Source organism: Pinus tabuliformis, chromosome 3_1 (genome assembly GCF_031772625.1).
Source record: "Pinus tabuliformis cultivar Carrire ecotype Pingquan chromosome 3_1, CPIR1, whole genome shotgun sequence".
NCBI lineage: Eukaryota > Viridiplantae > Streptophyta > Pinopsida > Pinales > Pinaceae > Pinus > Pinus tabuliformis.
In genome coordinates, this window is record NC_142301.1 from 918,968,265 (window position 1) to 918,987,727 (window position 19,463).

Genomic DNA, 19,463 nt, shown 5'->3' on the forward strand with positions numbered 1-19,463 from the left:
GTTGGAAAGTTGGTTCAGAGAGCTATTGTTTGAAAGTGACCTAAAGTGCCTACATGCACATTTATTTTAGTCAAATCTCTGTGTAATCGACCTCTTCTATTTCAATCCTAATAAAGCGGTTGCCCATCTTGAAAGCGAACCCAGAGATGTAGCCCATTAGGGACGAACTCGTAATCAACTTTTCTATCTGTTATCACTATGTTTTTACTATTTTCATTTCTTTTATGCATCTTACTTATGTTTAATCAGTTGTTGTAAAGTCTTCTTCTCAAGCAGTTTTCTTCAATTTCCGCACTTTCAATTAACATTCAAATCATTAATGGCTAATTAACTCTACATCAGTTTTAACTTATGATCATTTCAGATCAATTTCGAAACTAGAAGACATGATGGAACACCAACATATCTCTTTTCAATTGTTTCTTGAGGCTAAGTTGCTCTGTTAATAAGCATACATGGAGTCAACCGTGAATTAGCTTCGTCAGGAAATTCTCCCCATCGATGAGCGTATTGCGGCCCTGGAGGTTTCTAGATGTGGAAATGTGTTGAGGGTGATGGGTATGGATGGTTCTAGTGTAGATGCGGGAGGAAAGAAAGCCCGTCGTTTCGGGAAATATGGCCCTAAGCGTCCTATTTAATTTAGTTCTAATGTTGGTTTAGATGTTTAACCTATAACTTTTTCCATGATTCTATGTAATTTTAGCTACATTCTGGGGTTTTTTGTAAGGTTTATAGTGAAAATGTTTTTAGGATAATCTGGAAATTTAATCCCAGAATCTGCAGATTCCTTAAATATCTAATGAACTGCAAAAAAATTATAAATACAAATATCTATAAGTGTTCTGGTCCCTAATCCAGTCTTATTAATATAAATATCCTAATCATTCTGTAAAAAAATTCAATAAAATGTCTTTTCAATAAATAAATAAATAAATATATATATATATATATATATATATATAATTTAATAATTAAATTTTACAATTATTTCATATTCTAAAATCCGATTCATGAACCTTGAAAACTCTTATCACCTTAAAATATGTTATCTGTAACTTTGAAATAAACAATTCCAACCTTAAGGAAAAAGTCATATTGGATTTAAGAGACCAACATTTTGGCTCTGTATTCATCCATGTTGAAATTTGAAAATTAACTTTTACTAAAAATTGAACATGAGAATTGAGAAATTGCTATATTTGGCATGTATAAGGTGATTCAGCCACTTTGAAAAACCTCACTCAACTCGGATTATACAATTTATCACTTTTAAATAAATAATTTCAAGTGCCTTGAAAATAAACAAGTATTGAATTTATTCATTCTATTTTTTTTTAATTATGTTATTTATCACTTTAGTGAATTTATTCATTCCAATTTGTTTTTGTTATGTTTTTTTATCATTTTTATATACATAATTTCAAGCCTCTTAAAAATAAACAAATATTAATTTTATTTATGTTAAAATAATTTTTTTTTTATTATGTTGATTTCTTAAAAGGACTTTTAGAGAAAGTAAAATACTGAAGATGTATTTTGGTTATTTAACTTATATGACTAAGCTCATTAAAGCTGAACTTTCCGAGTGTTATGAATATGCAACAAAACTTCAAGGGTGGAGGAATGCAATGCATGAAGAATACTGATCAATTATGAAGAATGATGTCTATGAAATTAAGTCGGAGTAACAAATCTATAGTCACCTCAAAATGGATATATAAGATAAAGCATGATGTGGATGGGAGAATTGATAAGTACAAAGTTAGATTTGTAGCTAGAGGCTTCTCACATAAAGAAGGTATCGATTATGAAAAAACCTTTGCTCCTACAACTAGATATACAATAATTAGATCACGTATATCTTTGGCTACTGCTATGGGATGGAACATCCATCAACAAGGATAATTTTAGGGGCGAATGTTCGCCCTTTGGCGAAATTAAGGGGTTTTAAATTTTTAGTGGGCGAATATTTTGTATCATAGTACATTTTTACAAATCACCTCAAATAGCCCACCTTATTTTAAGGGAGAGGGTAAAAAAGGTAAATTTAGCCCTTGAAATTAGGACTTACAACCTTCCATTCGCCCATTTTCAAGAATAGGTTTTATTTAAGTGAATCCATTCGCCCATTTTCAAGAATAGGTTTTATTTAAGTGAATCCTATGGGCCAAATACCATATTTATAAAAGAGGCATGGTAAATTAATAAAAATATAAATAAATGAGAGGTATGGTAAATAAATAAAACATTTTTTATATTTACTCCATAGGTCACCTTATATACATGTAACGGTGTAAACAAATAAAAATATAAGTAAAGTGGAGGTATGGTAAATAAATAAAACGTCTTTTTATACTTACTCAAACGGTATGGTAAATAAATAAAAATATAAATAAACTAGACGTATCGTAAATAAATAAAACCTCTTTTTATATTTAGTCCATAACCCTCGTTCTATTTATGAAGGCTCAAGAAAGAGGTTTTATTTAAGTGAATCCTATGGGCCAAATACCATATTTGTAAAAGAGGTATGGTAAATTAATAAAAATATAAATAAACGAGAGGTATGGTAAACAAATAAAACATTTTTTTATATTTACTCCATAAGTCACCTTATATTTACGAACACTCAAAAAATGGGTTATATTTAGGTGAAACCTATGGCCAAAATACTATGGGACAAATACCATGGACTAGATTGTTATTAATACCATGCAAAAAACCATTATTAACCCTAATATTAGAATTAATAAAAATAAAAATGGCACATGGTATTGACCCATGGTATTCACCAAAATGGCACATGGTATTGACCCATGGTATTCACCTGGAATGTAGCCTATTCAAATGGGGGAATTAAACCAGCATGTAGCCTATGCTAAGATTCACTAGGACTTTACAAAGTTTTATTATTTAGTGAAAGACTCGCCAAGATCTTACAAGATTTTATAATTGAGTAAAATATTCGCCATGCCTAGTGAGAGATTCGCCAAAAAATTATATATACATATTATATTATTGATAAAATCGCCTTCCATTTTTCCTATATACCATGGAGATTCGCCCATTTATTATATTTATAAATTTAGGGGGGGTTCTTAAAATTTTCCCTGTCCATCAAATGGATGTTAAAATAACTTTTCTGAATGGAACCATTGATGAACAGGTTTACATCAAACAACCTCAAGGATTTGAACTCAATTAGAAGGAGAAACATGTGTGTAGATTGAAGAAGGCTCTATATGGCTTAAAGAAAGCACCTAGAGCATGGTATGCTAGGAGGGATGCATACCTATTGAGACTTGAATTTTTCAAGAGTTCTACAGATCCTAATCTCTACATTAAAGTGGTCAAGGATGAACCAGTTATCATTCTTTTATATCTAGATGATATACTTATTACAGGTGTGGAACATCGAATTTAGGAATGAAAAAAGAAGCTAGCAGTTGAATTTTACATGAAGGATCTTGGGATTATGCATTACTATTTGAGGCTATAAGTTTGGTAGAAAATAGGTGAAATATATCTTGGTCAAGGGAAATATGTGATCAATATTCTACAGAAATTTGGCATGATGGATAGCAAGCCAATGACAACTCCCATGATTACTAATCTAAAGAAGTTGAGGAGTTCAGATTATACTCTAGTGGATCCAACTTGTTATAGACAGTTGATTGGCTCCTTGATGTATCTATTAAATACTAGACTTGACATTTGTTTTGTCATAAATATCCTTAGTCAATTTCATATGGAGACAAGGAATGACCATTGGATAACAACCATATCCTAAGATATCTGCGTGGAACCATACATCACTTCCTTCAATATGCTGGTAATGAAATCTGGCTCATAAGATATATAAATTATGATTGGGGTGGAAGTGAGATATATGGAAGAATTACTGCAAGTGGATGCTTTAGTTTGGGATTTTCCATGATCTCGTGGATGATCAAGAAGTAAGATATTGTTTCTTTGAGTAGTTCTAATTTTGAGTATGTTGCTGCATGTGAAACTTGTGGAGAAGTTGTTTGGCATAGGAAGTTGCTATCAGATTTATTTGAAGGACCACTGAGCCTTACATGTATCCATTGACAACGAAAACTACATAAAGTTGACAAAGGACCTGGTGTTTCATGCTAGGAAAAAGCATATAAATAACAAATACCACTACATCATAAATTTGGTACGAGATGGGGTTGTAAAACTACACTATATTCCTACAGATAAACAGGTAGTTCATATTCTATAAAAAGCATTTCCAAACAAGAATCTTGGGTACCTAAGAGGCAATATTGGTTTGGTGGATATCTCTTCTATGATTGAGAGGGAGGGATGATGGAAAATATATTCTTCTCTTTATGTGTCATGCACTAGCCCAGGACCAACAACTGTAACTCTTAATGAAGGCTATAAATAAGGAATGGGGTCTGGAGGATTGGATAAGCATATGAGATTGGAACTTCTTAAAGATCATAAAATCCAAGATAGAAGTAAACCTATAGACTGATACTCTTTAAGGATGAGGTAGGGAATCCAAGATCAAAGTAGTTGAAGAGGACTGATATTATTTGAGGATTGACAATCCAAGATAAGAATAGTCTTAAAAGACATACCTGGTGAACATTTGGATGGGGTATGTGCCTTTGGAGGTAGTGTGGTATCTCATGTAAAGCTCCCAGCAGGATGCTCTCATATATGTTGAGTTTTTCAAATCAAGGCCTTGTTGACAATGTTGGTTGTAATAAATATGTTTAAAAGATGGCTTATCAATCTGACTCTTCTTATGAAAATACTTCAAGTTTGAGATTCCCTATACTTCATGATGGGATTATGAATACCTCCCTAGTTAAGAGGGAGTTTTGAATAATGTAACTAGTGCTGGTCTTCATAATGAACTTATAAACATAACAATGTATATTTTGAAATTATTTGTAAAAGAATGGGTTTCATGCTCAAGTCTAGGTCAAAGTATATTGAGTCATGCTTCTAGGAATTTCTAGGTCAAAGAAAAAAAAATTCATGTATTATAGTCCCATTTGGACTCATTGTAACTAAAGAAAATAATTATTTTTAAGTCAAGAAATAAAAATTATCCTCCAAGACCAAGTCATCCCCAACAAGGACAAGTCGACCTAAAAAGGCCTATTTGACCCCTCCAAAAGGCTATAAATAAGAAGGAATTCGACTCATTTCAGTCACTCACTCAAGAAAGTTTGATTTACAATAGTGAAGAAGAAGGAAGAGCGAGAAATACAAGAAGAAGAGGAAGAAGTCGAAGAAGGAAGTTCTCTTGAGAAAAACACTCTTTTTTGTCCACACGTGTGAAGTTGTCTTAGGTTTTTGTGCGAGTTGCGGGGGCTGAAATTGTAGGTCAAAGTCGCAAACCTTTTTATTGGGCCAAAACTTTGAGTTGAAGCTGCTTTGATCTTTTCTGACTTTTGAAAGACCTAGTTTGTTTGGAATAGATCATATCGGTGGCCCAACTTGGTGCTAGGGAGGAATTTTGGCTTTGGTCTTGGGCCTTGGAAGTCTCATTTTTGAACTTATTCTATAACAAGAGAAGTATTCTTTCTAGGTTTTCTCCTTGGAGGGGTTTTGCCTTGGCTTGAAGTCTATATCTTGTGTACTTTGTTTCCTTTTTATCTTCATTGTTTTGGTAATTTCTTGATGAACAAGAAATAAAGAAGTAATTAAAAAAGGAAAACTAATATCACAAGTAATTATCAAGTAAGGAAAGTCAAACATAATATACAAGATCCTTGATTTTCCAACATATGTGTGGAAAACATAGGTGTTTGACTCATTGTTTAATACATTCAAGAAGCATCATTTATTAGGTCTCATGATCTTCCCAAAACCCTTGTAAAATAACATACCTTGAAATCATCATATCCCCTTGGTGAAACTGAAGAACTCCCATTAAATGAGACATCATTTCAGATACTCAGTGGACCATTTCTATGCAAACTAATCCTTGATGTCAGATGGCATTGTTCCTGTGAAGGAAATTAATTCATGAGATTCAAACAAAAATCTATACAAAAGATAATGGAAATCATTAAGGGAATTTTGAGGTCTAAAATGGGCCTCCTGGGAAAAATGTACAACCAAAAGAAACTTTATAAGAACCAATAAGATTCAAGATGATGATGTCAACCATGGGGGATGATGTCAACCATTTTTGGAGTAAAAAAGTAAAAATATAAAAAATAATAAAATAATAGAACTACTTTTTCAAATCGTATTTTCAACTTATCTCCCTAAGGTTTTACTCAAATTTTGAGCAGGAGTACTCATTGGATGAAAATTTTAATTTCCCATCCAAGGAGTACCCATGTTGCATACTTTTGATGGACCGTACTACACAAAAAGTGAGAAATACATGAAAAAACGTTATTGCAATCACGTTTTTCATGTTTTTATCATTTTTTGTGTAGTGCGGTCCATCGAAAGTATGCATCACATTTTTTCATGTATTTCCCATTTTTCGTGTAGCAGGGTCCATCGAAATTATGCAACATGGGTACTCCTTGGATGAGAAATAAAAATTTGCATCCAACAAGTGTTTCCGCTCATAATTGGAGTAAACCCATAGGGAGATAAGTTGAAAATACGAGTTGAAAAAATAGTTTTTTCTTTTTTCCCTCTAAAATTTGATTATGTAATCTAATCTTATTTTATTATTTCCACTATTATTTTATAATTTCCATAGGAGTCCCATTTTAGACCTCAAAATTCCCTTAATGTTTGACATTAAAGTCTCTGACAAAAACCTAGTAAGGATCTCTAGAATCTAAAGACAACAATTAATACTTCAAACTCCATAATCGAGTAAAAATGTAGATCACACTTGCAAGGTTTTAGTCTTATTTAAAGTCAGTTAACCCTAAATCTATAGTGATATCATTTCAAACGTCAAATCAGTTGAAGCATGCAAGATACCATATCGATTAGATAAATTGATTCACATAAAATGTCATTAAGCCCATTAATAAAATAAATTTGACTGCAAATCAAGGAAACAATGAAAGCCTACTTGGATCCAAATTACTATCCCCACACAAGAACTGTAAATATGCCACTCCCCTCTATGAATTTTACCATCATTCAAATAAATTGTATATTTCTATTCGACTTTCCCACTCATTGTCCTTTAGTACACCAGTCTCCTGCCAATGCCCGTGATCAACTTTGTTCCTAATTGTGATGAAATTATGTTTATTATTTTTCTTATTAGTGTGTTGGCATCCATCACTATGATACGACGTGACCATGTCTATTCTTCCAATCTTGATTCGATGAATCTGCAAAATTTTATTAATATTACAATAAGTCCTAAATATTTTCAACTAAGGAGTTTGTTGGATAAAAGCAATTTACAATTTATCTCTATACTTTCTCTGACTATTTTATAAATTTCCAATAAAATATATGTATCTATTTAAAATTGAAATTGAGAAAAGAGGACCATAAATATGGACAAATGAAGAAGTTTGATTCGAGTCCATGTACTTAATATGCAAGCTTTCTGATATACCATGGAAGAATTGCAAGCTTTAAGATACATCCAGTGGCGACCCATAACACTATTAATAGTTTAGAAAGCTATTCCATAACTAAGAGTAATTTTTTTAAAACAACTCACTTCATGAACATGTTCCATACAAATAAAATATTAGCTTATAGATTGTTACACGACTATATTCAATGAGGCTCTACCTAGATGAGAAAATGCAAACCTAAAAGCTTGGCCCTTTCAAAATTGACTATAAGAGAGCAATGTAGTCTAGAATGGCTTCTCATGGATCAATGTGATTAATTTTAACTAGTGGATTTCTAATTTTTGCCAAAAATAAACCTAGCCACGTTCACAATGACTTAACCCAGTTGAATCCATGTATTGATTACCACACACCCTACCCAAGATAGTTGGATACACTATTAGGATATAATCCAAATATCCCTAACATTCCAGTATTATTTCTAGATGATTAGAAAAGAGGAGCTTCATATAAATTCCAATGGATTAAAGTAAATTATGTTATGTATGGCCAGAGTACCAAGATCTGCATAGCTAAAACGTCATTCCTAAGAAATTTTAGGCTAAAGCCTCTTGCTTGAGGAATTTTAAATTGAAACCTAGATTCTCATTTTCCTCAATATTTGTTGTTATGAATTCGCTCATTTTATATCAATTTGTATTCTAAGGTGTATACTATTGAAGTTTTGTTGGATGCAACATAGAGTTGTTTAAGTTCCTTTTCAATGCAAAGAAAACATTTGCAGATGCTCTTTCTACAATAGTTTAAAAGATTTCATGTATCGAACATTTCAGATATGATGAATTACAACTACAAAGAAAAGAAAAAGAAAAAGAAAATAAATAAATAAATAAAAAATAAAAAAATAAAAATAAAAATCATAATCTAAAACCTATTTGAAAGAGGTAAAATTTCAAAAATCAATCCCATTACCTGCAGTCGCCACAAAACAGATCAATTTGTTGCATCTGATATAAATGATGGTTAAAATCAGCAGGAAAATTTTTAAGAACCACCCTAAATTTATATGTATAATAAATGGGTGAATCCCCATGATACATAGGAAAAATGGGAGGCGATTTTATCAATAATATAATATGTATATATAATTTTTTGGGCGAATATCTCACCAGATTATATTATCTTGTAAAGTCATGGCCAATCTTTCATTGAATTATAAAATCTTCTAAGATCTTGGTAAAGATTTCACTGAATAATAAAACATTGTGAAGTCTTGGTGAATGTTTTGTTAAAGTATGAAACCATATATGATAATAGGAAAACATATTCATTAAACTGTAATATACTAACATACATGTTTGGAAAAAAGAAACATAATTTTCTCTTCCTACAAACAATGTTGCAAGTTTCAATGGCCGTGTTTGTCAAGGTTCTTACTGTACACTCTTTCATATCCTTCTATTAGTTTTGATAATATTCCAAAACAAAGTTCTTGTAGGTGTTGATCTTGACCACCAGTTTTGTCAAAGTAGGAGAGATTAATCTTTTCTCTACCACTTTTGTCAAGCTATCAAATTTCTTTCTTATTCCATAGACTCCAACTACGAGATAAAATATATATATATATATATATATATATATATATATATATATATATATATATATATATATATAAAAGTTTGTTTACCCCAAGTTTGTTTACCCCAACACGCAACAAGTAGCAAGCCCCAACTATATAATATAAGAAAGTAGTAGGTATCCCAAAGGCCTGAAGGGGATCTAATGGAAAGAAGTGACCGTTGTCAGAAGCCTTCCAATCAATATATAAATATATAAATGTAGATTTATTATTATTTTAATTGGAAATATTCAATTAAATAATAAAATTTAATTAAGTCTCTCCCAATCTAAATTTCTTATTAGCATAATTCACTACCTTCATACGTCTTTCATTTTTTAATAGCGTTGTAACATGTGGATTAATTTCCTTTTTGGTGCACAATCTCCACCTTTTAGGACAATATGGTGCAGTGGCCCAACCCCTACAGATCATTACGACAAACTAAGAATAACAGAGAAGATGAAAGGTTGTACAAACTAGCATATTATTCAAACAAATATTCCAACATCAGTACCTTAAATTTTTCATGAAGATATCATATTGAGAATGTTTGAAAAATGGTGGGAAATCTGGGCAGCGATTATCTCTCTTCTGCGAGGGTCATGCAGAATTGGTATTTTTTACTAAATTTTGTGAAGTGACTAAATATAGTTTTCACCATTCACCTTAAGATGTTTTTTACAATATAATTTCCTAAGTATATTTAATATCTTCATTATCATAAAAACCAACCTATATCCATCTTAACTCCACATCTACCACTCTTAGAGGGATGAAATCTATTTATCCATCTCAGCACTTGGTAGACCCAGAATTAAGATGGATCTAAGATGATAGAATTTCCCCTTTAAATAGTCTATGCTCACATGAATACCATGGTATTAGCATGGGCTATCATAAACCTGGAGCTCAAAAACTACTATTAGTAATTTATAAAAATTAATAAAATTAATAATTGATTTTTTATTTTTTTTATTTTTTAACCAAATTAAAATGTTTAAGTGACATTAAATTACAAGATCCATTTTTACTCTTGATCTACCAAGCCCCCAGAGGGATCAAATATTTTTTCACTCTATGCTAGTTTGCATATCACGATATTTGATCCCTCTCAGGGCTTAGTAGATCCAGAGTAAAGATGGATATATGTTGGTTTAATTCCCCCCTTTAAATAGGCTACATTCCACGTCAATACCATGGGTCAATACCATGTGCCATCTTTATTTTTATTAATACTAATATTAGGGTTAATAATGTTTTTTTGCACGGTATTTATAATAATTTGGCCCATGGTATTTGCCCCATAGGCTTCACCTAAATATAACACATTTTTTGAGTGTTTGTAAATATAAGGTGACTTATGGAGTAAATATAAAAAAAATGTTTTATTTATTTACCATACCTCTCGTTTATTTATATTTTTATTAATTTACCATACCTCTTTTATAAATATGGTATTTGGCCCATAGGATTCACTTAAATAAAACCTCTTTTTTGAGTCTTCTTAAATAGAAAGAGGGTTATGGACTAAATATAAAAAGAGGTTTTATTTATTTACCATACCTCTAGTTTATTTATATTTTTATTTATTTACCATACCTTTGGAGTAAGTATAAAAAGAGGTTTATTTATTTACCATACACCCACTTTATTTATATTTTTATTTATTTACACCCTTGCGTGTTCGTAAATATAAGGTGACTTATGGAGTAAATATAAAAAAAAATGTTTTATTTATTTACCATACCTCCCGTTTATTTATATTTTTATTAATTTACCATACCTCTTTTATAAATATGGTATTTGGCCCATATGACTTACTTAAATAAAACCTCTTTTTTAAGCCTTCTTAAATAGAAAGGGTTATGGACTAAATATAAAAATATGTTTTATTTATTTACCATACCTCTAGTTTATTTATATTTTTATTTATTTACCATACCTTTGGAGTAAGTATACAAAGAGGTTTTATTTATCTACCATACCTCCAGTTTATTTATATTTTTATTTATTGGCACCAAATACAACCTCCCAAACCAAAAAATGGGCGATTACAAACGAATCTAACATTGCAAAGCAGAAAATCAGGCAATTGTAATGGAATATAACCTCCCAAACCAAGTGAATCGGGTCAAATGGGTCTTCTCATAGTTTATCCACCCCTTTTTTTGGGCTAAAATGAAAAAAATAATTATTTTTTAAATAAAAGTTGGGCTAAATATATGAAATGGGTGTTTTATAAAAATTTCACCCCTTCAAAATGAAAAACCCTTTAAATTTCGCCCTTGGGCTAAAATTCGACCCTAAAATTTATCATGAAAATCAATGTCTAGGAATCTCCCGAAGATTCCATCTGAAGTGACAAAACCTTGACTCCAACATCATGAAGCAAGTGGGTGACTTGGTTCCCAATTGAAGTCTTGTCCCTTTCAGTATAAATATACAGATGAAGAGTCGTTATAGCTTCCTTGTTTGTGAAGCTCCACACATGGATATTTTGAAGATCATGCACCCTCTTTAGGTTTTGGATAACCTTGAACTCCTGCTTTATGTCATGCTCATTGAATCTAGGTAATCTTTGCATCAATAACTTTGCTGAATTCCTAAGCAGATGAATGAGAGATGAAATAATCATAAATGATATGAAAATTGGGTTTGTTGTCATCCAACCTTTATATTTTAGCAAAAGGGTAGAGATAACTACCCCCACACTCCCCAAAGTATCTGCTAGGACGTGCAAGGAAATACCTTCCATATTGTGATCAATATGTTGGTGATTCTTAGACTTGCCAAGTTATGATGTAATATTCATGACGTAGACCATAAGGACTGCACTTAAAATCTACAAACATAGAAAAATGCACACAACCAATGCAATCCCAAAAATCAAATCAATTAATTAAAGAATCAAATATTTACAAGAGAATTCTTGGCCTAATCATTTGCCTCTCATTGCTCACTCTCCTTCCTTACATGCCTCATGGGCTCAACTAGATTTATACAAGTGGATCTGAACCCAAAGTAGGTTCTAGATCCTAAACAAACTCCCACGTATCTCTCATGATCCATAAAAAATCTTACCTAATCCATTATATCTAGATGATATCTAACTAACTCTCAAATCTCTCAACTCTTCCAAAATACTCTCAAACTTCTCCTAATTACAAAAAATTTATTTTCTCTTAAAACTATAGGAAACATACATTAAATAATTAAATCCTAACTTAGGGAACTAACTCCTTTAGTAAACATGATTACCTAGGTTATATTCTCAAGCATCAGACTCCCCAGGTAAAATAAAATCATGGTCTCCCGACCATGTATCTTCATAAGTTGATAAAACTCCTTATGGATCCCAAACTTTCTCTTGCATTAAATCAGCTACTCTGTCATGTTGTTGTTGTTTTATTGTTGTCTTCTCTCGTCTTCCGGGTTTCCAAAATTTATGGTGTAGTTCTCCTCCCTCTTTGCTAATGTAGACTTTCTTAATCATTAGTAATCTATTGTCATCATTCCTTTTTCTTTGTTCAATAAACATCTTTTGAGACTTTGACAACATCAACTTCTTCATTTCTTTAATGTCAATATCTAACTTGTCTTTTTCCTGGTGTGCATCACTATTTCTTTGTTAAACTTTGTTGTTGTTGTAATCCACCATAATTTCATTTACGTCATATTTTGGCTTCGGGTTGTCCAACCATTCTTCTAGGAACTTTAGTTCTACTACAATATCTCATGTTGATAATTGACCCCTTTATTCAATGAATATTTTCCCTTTCATCAACAACTTCTATTATTTTTCCATGTTTAAAATCCTTGGGCTTCATTTCTTTATAAATTTCTTGTTCATCAATACTGCACACACAAATAATACTTTGTTCAATATCGGCAAGATACCTTGCATCCACACACAAATTGTTATATTTAAAACCAACATAATTGTTATATTCCATCGACGATTCAGTCATCATATGTGAATCTTATAAATAGTTTGTGGCGCCATATGTGGGAATCAAACCCACATTCATATCAACATATTCCATTTTAGCATCAACATTGTCCTCACCAAGCATCGGTCCTTGTTCTAGTTCACAATTGCATACATTCATCTCGGTTATCTAGAGTTTTTCCGCTTCCCTTAACAAAACTTTCAGCATGTGTTTTTTTCTCGTTGTAATCAATTGCTTGATTGGCCATCTAACTATATTCTTCATTATCCATCCATGTTTCTAATTCTTTAGCAGCTCCATTAACATGTCAAGCCAGGCCTTCAACCTAACAATATCTTCTCGAACTCTTCATCATTTACACCAACTGTTATGGCATCGCTATGGCTTTTCCTTGAATTCTGCAAATGACTATTCATAGTCATATTCATCTCCTTCTTCCCTTACATAAGCTGTAATACGTTGTAATATCCCTTCAAATTGTCTTTACAATAAATTGACTGGACTCTGGGTGTCAGTCTCCACTGATCTTGCACACAATTACAATTAACGACTTAAACTTAAATGCACTTTTGACTTGACGTATGACTCTAATTTTTGTTTTGACTCCAGACTTCTAATTAGAAATCAAATATTTACATCAATGAACCTTAGGTGTCCGGACAACCGAAAATGCACCTTTTTTATTACAACACAAAAATTTCTTGGACTCTCAATTCATCTTTACTTCCACTTAGATTCTACAAAAATTTCATTGTATTGAATCCTCTTCGACTCTTTACAAAATCATTATGACTTCCCAATTTGTACATAAACTCAACACGACTCTCAACTTAAATTTAGACATTGTCTTTTCATTAACTTCCATTACCATTATAGAGCATATATGATGGTGAATCCCTTCCAGCTTGGTGCTTATATCTTCTCCTTTTCGAAATTATAAAATGTCATGTGTTATATAATATTTTAATCTTTATGTTTTTCTTAATGTGATAGGAAATGAACAACTATACTTTCCTTTTTCTTTGAATGATGTTGACTCTTAATTATGAGTTTGAATATGAGATAGTTCCAAACAAGACTTACATGTCCACTCTCACAAACTGCGATTTGACCCGACTATTTCCATCCATCCATTCAACATTAAAATTTCCATTCACTCTCCTTTACTTTCTTAAAGCTCTTCACATAAACTTGATTTAAAAATAATTTGTGGAACTTTATCCACATGAACCTTATTTAAAAGTAATAAGTGGAGAAATAATGTGATAAACGAAATATGGTGAAGGATGGCCATGCAAAGGAAATTCGTATAGTTTAGAATTGACTCACACAAATCTCCAAGGTAGAGAGCACATCCCAACTTGTTTAATATGATCTCCTTAATATTGTTCCACGATGATCCCAACGTACTTAAGAATCCACCACGCGCTCCAGAACAAATACAACAAACAAACTTGATTTTTTTTTCACCTTACGAACTCTGGTTTTGGTTTACACGACTCTACTGGGTTTTTTTTGCAGCATCAAAAGTCACCAGATCCACGCTCAATAACCAATGCTTCACACTTCCCACGCTCAAGCTCCCAGTTGTCTTCGTGCATGAATTATGTTTTATTTGAATGAGTGTATTAAATAATAACATGCAGTGTAGCAAACTAATAAAATTCATATACTTTTCCTTGTCTGCCCAGTCTGGACGCAAAGATCCAACGTTGCAATTCACAGAAATGGAGGAACAATGCTTCCTTTCCAGGTGTGTTCCAGCGGACAATAACGCTGTCAAATGATGGTGTTCCTTGAATTTTATAATTGATTAAATTCAGCTCTTATAACCCGATCTTTAAATTTCTGGGCTCGACCTTTGCATACAGGATGTTCAACATGGGTTCATAAAATGTTCACAACATCCACGCACAGTTTATGCGCAAAACAAATTTGAACGTTCCATAGCTTCATTGCTCCAGATCATAATTTTTTTCACCGCTCCAGATCAGAATTTTTTTAACGCTCCACAACTTTACTCCACGACTTCTCATTACAATACTTAGCTGATATCATCCTTGCGCAGGTACGCTCATGCACAGGATTTCTCCAACCTATAAGTTCCATGTACGAAGCACACAAATATACATTTTTCATCATACTTCTACGCCGCAATAACTTTACTACACGACGTTCCCACACAGGTGACTCCAGAAGGGTTGATATATACGATCAAACTTCACACAATGGCAGCAGGTATACCAAAAAAAAATCATCTTTTACATGTTTTTTCGATCACTCTAAAAAAAAATTATCTACTTTCCACAATTTCCTAAGCTCTAATACCAAAATGATGGGGCAGAATATAGGGTATGCACTTAAAAGTCTACCAACATAGAAAAATGCACAAAACTAATCAAATCATGTCATTAAAGAATAAAATATTTACAACATAATTTTTGGCCTAATCACTGGCCTCTCATTCCTCGCTCTCCTTACTTACATGCCTCATGGGCTCACTTAGATTTATACAAGTGGATCTAAACCCAAAGTCGGTTCTAGATCCTAAAAACACTCCCACAATATCTCTCATAATCCATGAAAACTATCACCTAATCCCTTATCTCTAAATGAGATCTAACTAACCTACAAATCTCAACTCATTCCTTATCTCTAAATGAGATCTAACTAACCCTCAAATCTCAACTCTCCAAAATACTCTTGAACTTTCTCCTAATTACATAAATTCTCATTTTCTCTTAAAACTATAGGAAAAATACATTAAATAATTAAATCCTAACTTAGAGAACTAACTCCTTTAGTAAACATGATACCCTAGGTTAGATGCTCCTACATAAAATACTATGTCCAAGATTGTAAACATTCTTCTCCATGAGTGAATTCCCATGTCCAGAATGAGAATTCTCATGTCCTGAGTTGGAAAGACTCTTCTCAAAATGAGAATGCCCATGTCCTGAATGAGAATGGATATGCTCCAAATGAGAATGACCATGTCCTGAATGAGAATTTCTATGCTCCAAATGTGAATGCTTGTGTCCCAAATGACAATTCTTATGCTCCAAATGAGAATGCTCGTGTGTAGAATGAGAATGGGTATGTAAATGGTTGTTTTCACAATGTTGATGATGTTCACTTGTGTTGCTAGCATGGTGAGACGTACATCCATATATTGTTTCTTCACTCTGTAGAGCACCATATTTTTTCGTTGAATCATATAGATAATTTTTGTGCCCGTATTCACCCCACATTAGCTAATTATGTGCACAAGAGTTGTTATGCCTACCATGTTCATGTGATGTCACAATCAATTGATGTTGCTCATGGTTCATTTGCCCATGTTTGGCATTGTGACTATGACTATTACAAGTTTTATCATGTGATATTTGATGACAAAAATTGTCCTCGTGATGATTATGATTATTGCACCTAATATGAGCATCACTATGAACACTAATGCTATGGTCATGGATGTCATGGAAATGATTTTTGCCATTTGAACTATCACCACCTTTCAAGTTATTGTGCTCCTTGCCACTCCAAGGAGTATCATTAAGTGTGCATGTGTGGTTGTTTACATGACTCTCATAAGAATGAGAATGGGAAAGATTGTGGCCATGAATTTAATGAGAATGAGAATGGGAACAACCCCCACCATGGGTATGAAGAGGTGCTTCATGAAAAAATTACAGCCCCACAAGATTGACGACAAGTCCTCTAATTCAAACAAACAATAAACAATCTATAGAAATCTCTTGGGGTTCTAGAATTCTCTCAATGGACTCCAAACTATGAGAGACCCAATCAATACCAAGAAAACAACATTCACATACCAAGAAAGCACCTCAAACCTCCGATAACCATAATTGAACTTGTTGTTTGCAAAAAACTGAGAAATATATGAAGTGTAGAGCCAAATCGCAAGAGCTGCACAATCGAACAACATGTGGCAAGCATACAAAATAAGCTCCAGGTTGTTGTTCATGAATTCGTATATGAACTCAATCGACATAAAGACGATATTGATCAAAAGGAAAGTTGCGATCTTCTGCGACTTCCTTTTGCTCAAAATATGTTTCAAGGGGTTCTTAAATAAAGAATAAAGTGAATAAGAGGGATCAAATTCAAGAATTGAATATGCATTCCATCCATATTGGCCCCCAAACTTCTCATGGTGATCCAAAGAATAAGGGAGTAGAATAGAAACCCCAACAACAAAAGCTCAAGGCCAAAGATAAGCTCTAGTAGGAAAGTACATCTTGAGGGACATTTGATTGGCCCATGAGGAGAAATTGTTGTTCAAACAAGTGTTGTTCTGAATGAAACTATATACAAGGAATCCATGTCAATTCCTTCTTCGAAAGGTAACTTTTTCCTGCAAAACTGATGGATGAATTAAAGTGGCATGGGAGGGAAGTTCTGAAGGGAATCACTAGAAGGGGCCATTGCAACAAACAAATGGGTGAATTAAGAGCCTGTGTTGAAGGGATTCAAAGTTGTTGATTCATTCATGACAAATGTCATACAAGCATATATGACAACAAACATCACACACACAGCCTCATCTCCATTTGCTACACAACTTGGTAAAATGTTCCAGGAACCATATGGCCATCAAGGTTTCATGGTGAGGAAGTGGGACTGGTACCCATCATTAATTAATCCACCTCTTTCCAAACTAACTTCAACCAGTTCATGTCCGACCCCCTAAACCCCAATAGAACAAGAAAAGAGAGTCCTCTATCACAATGAGCTCACTGCCCTCCTTGTACCATCAAATCTAATTCTCACTAAGATCCATGTATGCTTGGTGGGTGAAGCTCGCCACACTCTTGGCAATATCACCATGTATATCTTCCCCTTCTCATTACAAGCCTCCATATAGTTTTTTTCCCTATCGTCCGAGGGCATTTGGATATCAAAGTCATAGTAAGGCCAGGCAGATGTGTCCCACATCATGAGACCATCTATGATGTCATTTAATTGGTTGATTTTTACTTGTACATCTCTCAGAGCTCCTTTGTTAGGGAAAAAGGGCATGGAGAAATAGTTGGCGTTGCCGCCAGGTTGGGTGAAGACATCCTGCCAACCACTAAAGGCGAAGGAATAACTAGTAGTGTAGGATTTCCACTAGAGTCATCGTTGCCCAACCATGCTGCGAAGAACTACTTTCATTGGAATGCCAGTTGGTTTGAGTGGCTTTTTTATCTAGTCATCATTTCAACAATGTTGGTGAGGCTAAGGTTTCCATTAGAGTCACTGTGGATATTGACAGAGAAGAAAATCTTGAAGTCAGAGCCAACCTCCTGGGTGGCTTGGTAGATATTATCAAAAAGTGTTAGGAAGCGGACATTGATGTTAAGGGTGACATTGTCTTTTCTTTAAGCCACTTGTATCTCTTCCTTCAGTGTTTGCACATTATCATTTGTGTAGAGCATTTGGTTAGAGCAAGTAATGAGTGAACACTACACATGGTGCTTCTCTGGCACAAGAGATGAGAGAAAGAAACAACGACAAATGTTGAACGATATTGATGGACCTCATACAAGCTATAGATGACTATGAAGATGAAGACGAGATAGTGCCACATGGTCAAAAATGATTCGCTGAAGGAGAACGAAAATTGATAGATTTGAATGGCTAGCCTAAACAATGTCTGCCCAACCCAATCCCATAGATAAAACACCTTCGGTGTAATTATTCTATATTTATTTTAACTTATTATATATCACACACGTAGAGGGATCAAATCTGTTAAAGTGAAACCTTTTTATTAATGAAAAACTTGAGGAAATATTTTCCGAGAGATTTTATCCCTCTTGGGACTTGATAGATGTAACAACCACTGGTGAAAATTTCATGTAATAAAAGTAAATAAAGGAAAAATGATACCACGAGTAAGGGACATGTATTCCAAGCTGAATGTTGGGAAAATATATCTTAGTGGGCATCACTGGATGTGTGTTTTGGCTAAGGAAATTGGCAAAGGCTAAGGCTAAGGCATTAAAAGGAAAAAAGGCATTTTTGGCACATTTATTTATGAAAATAAAGGAAATTAGGAGAAAAGGAAGGTAAAAGGTCACAAGTTGCATGTGAGGAGGAAAATGAAGGAAATAATGGAAAATGAAGAAATTAGAGGCCTCATTGACAAAAAGGCTTCTGAGGATTAGTTGGCAGGTTGCTCAATGTTAGGCTTGCTCAGTGTTAAGCTTTTGTCAGTATAAGTTTGGAGCTCTCTCATTATTCTCTCTCTCTCACGCTTTTGGTCACTTAGGGTTTACTTGGAGCACTCTAGTTCAGAGAAAAGGAAAGGGAATGCAAGGAAAGGAAAGGAAAGCAGGATCAAGCAACTTTAGCAGGAATACTGGCAGGTAACCTTTTGCATGTGTG

At 33.3% G+C, this 19,463-nt stretch overlaps 2 pseudogenes; both read right to left on the reverse strand.

Moving 5' to 3' along the window:
• Positions 1-11,452: 11,452 nt before the first annotated feature.
• LOC149190709 (metal tolerance protein 12-like) lies at positions 11,453-17,725 on the reverse strand (annotated as a pseudogene).
• Positions 17,726-17,816: 91 nt separating this feature from the next.
• On the reverse strand, positions 17,817-18,617 carry LOC149190710 (glucan endo-1,3-alpha-glucosidase agn1-like; annotated as a pseudogene).
• Between the last annotated feature and the right edge of the window lie 846 nt (positions 18,618-19,463).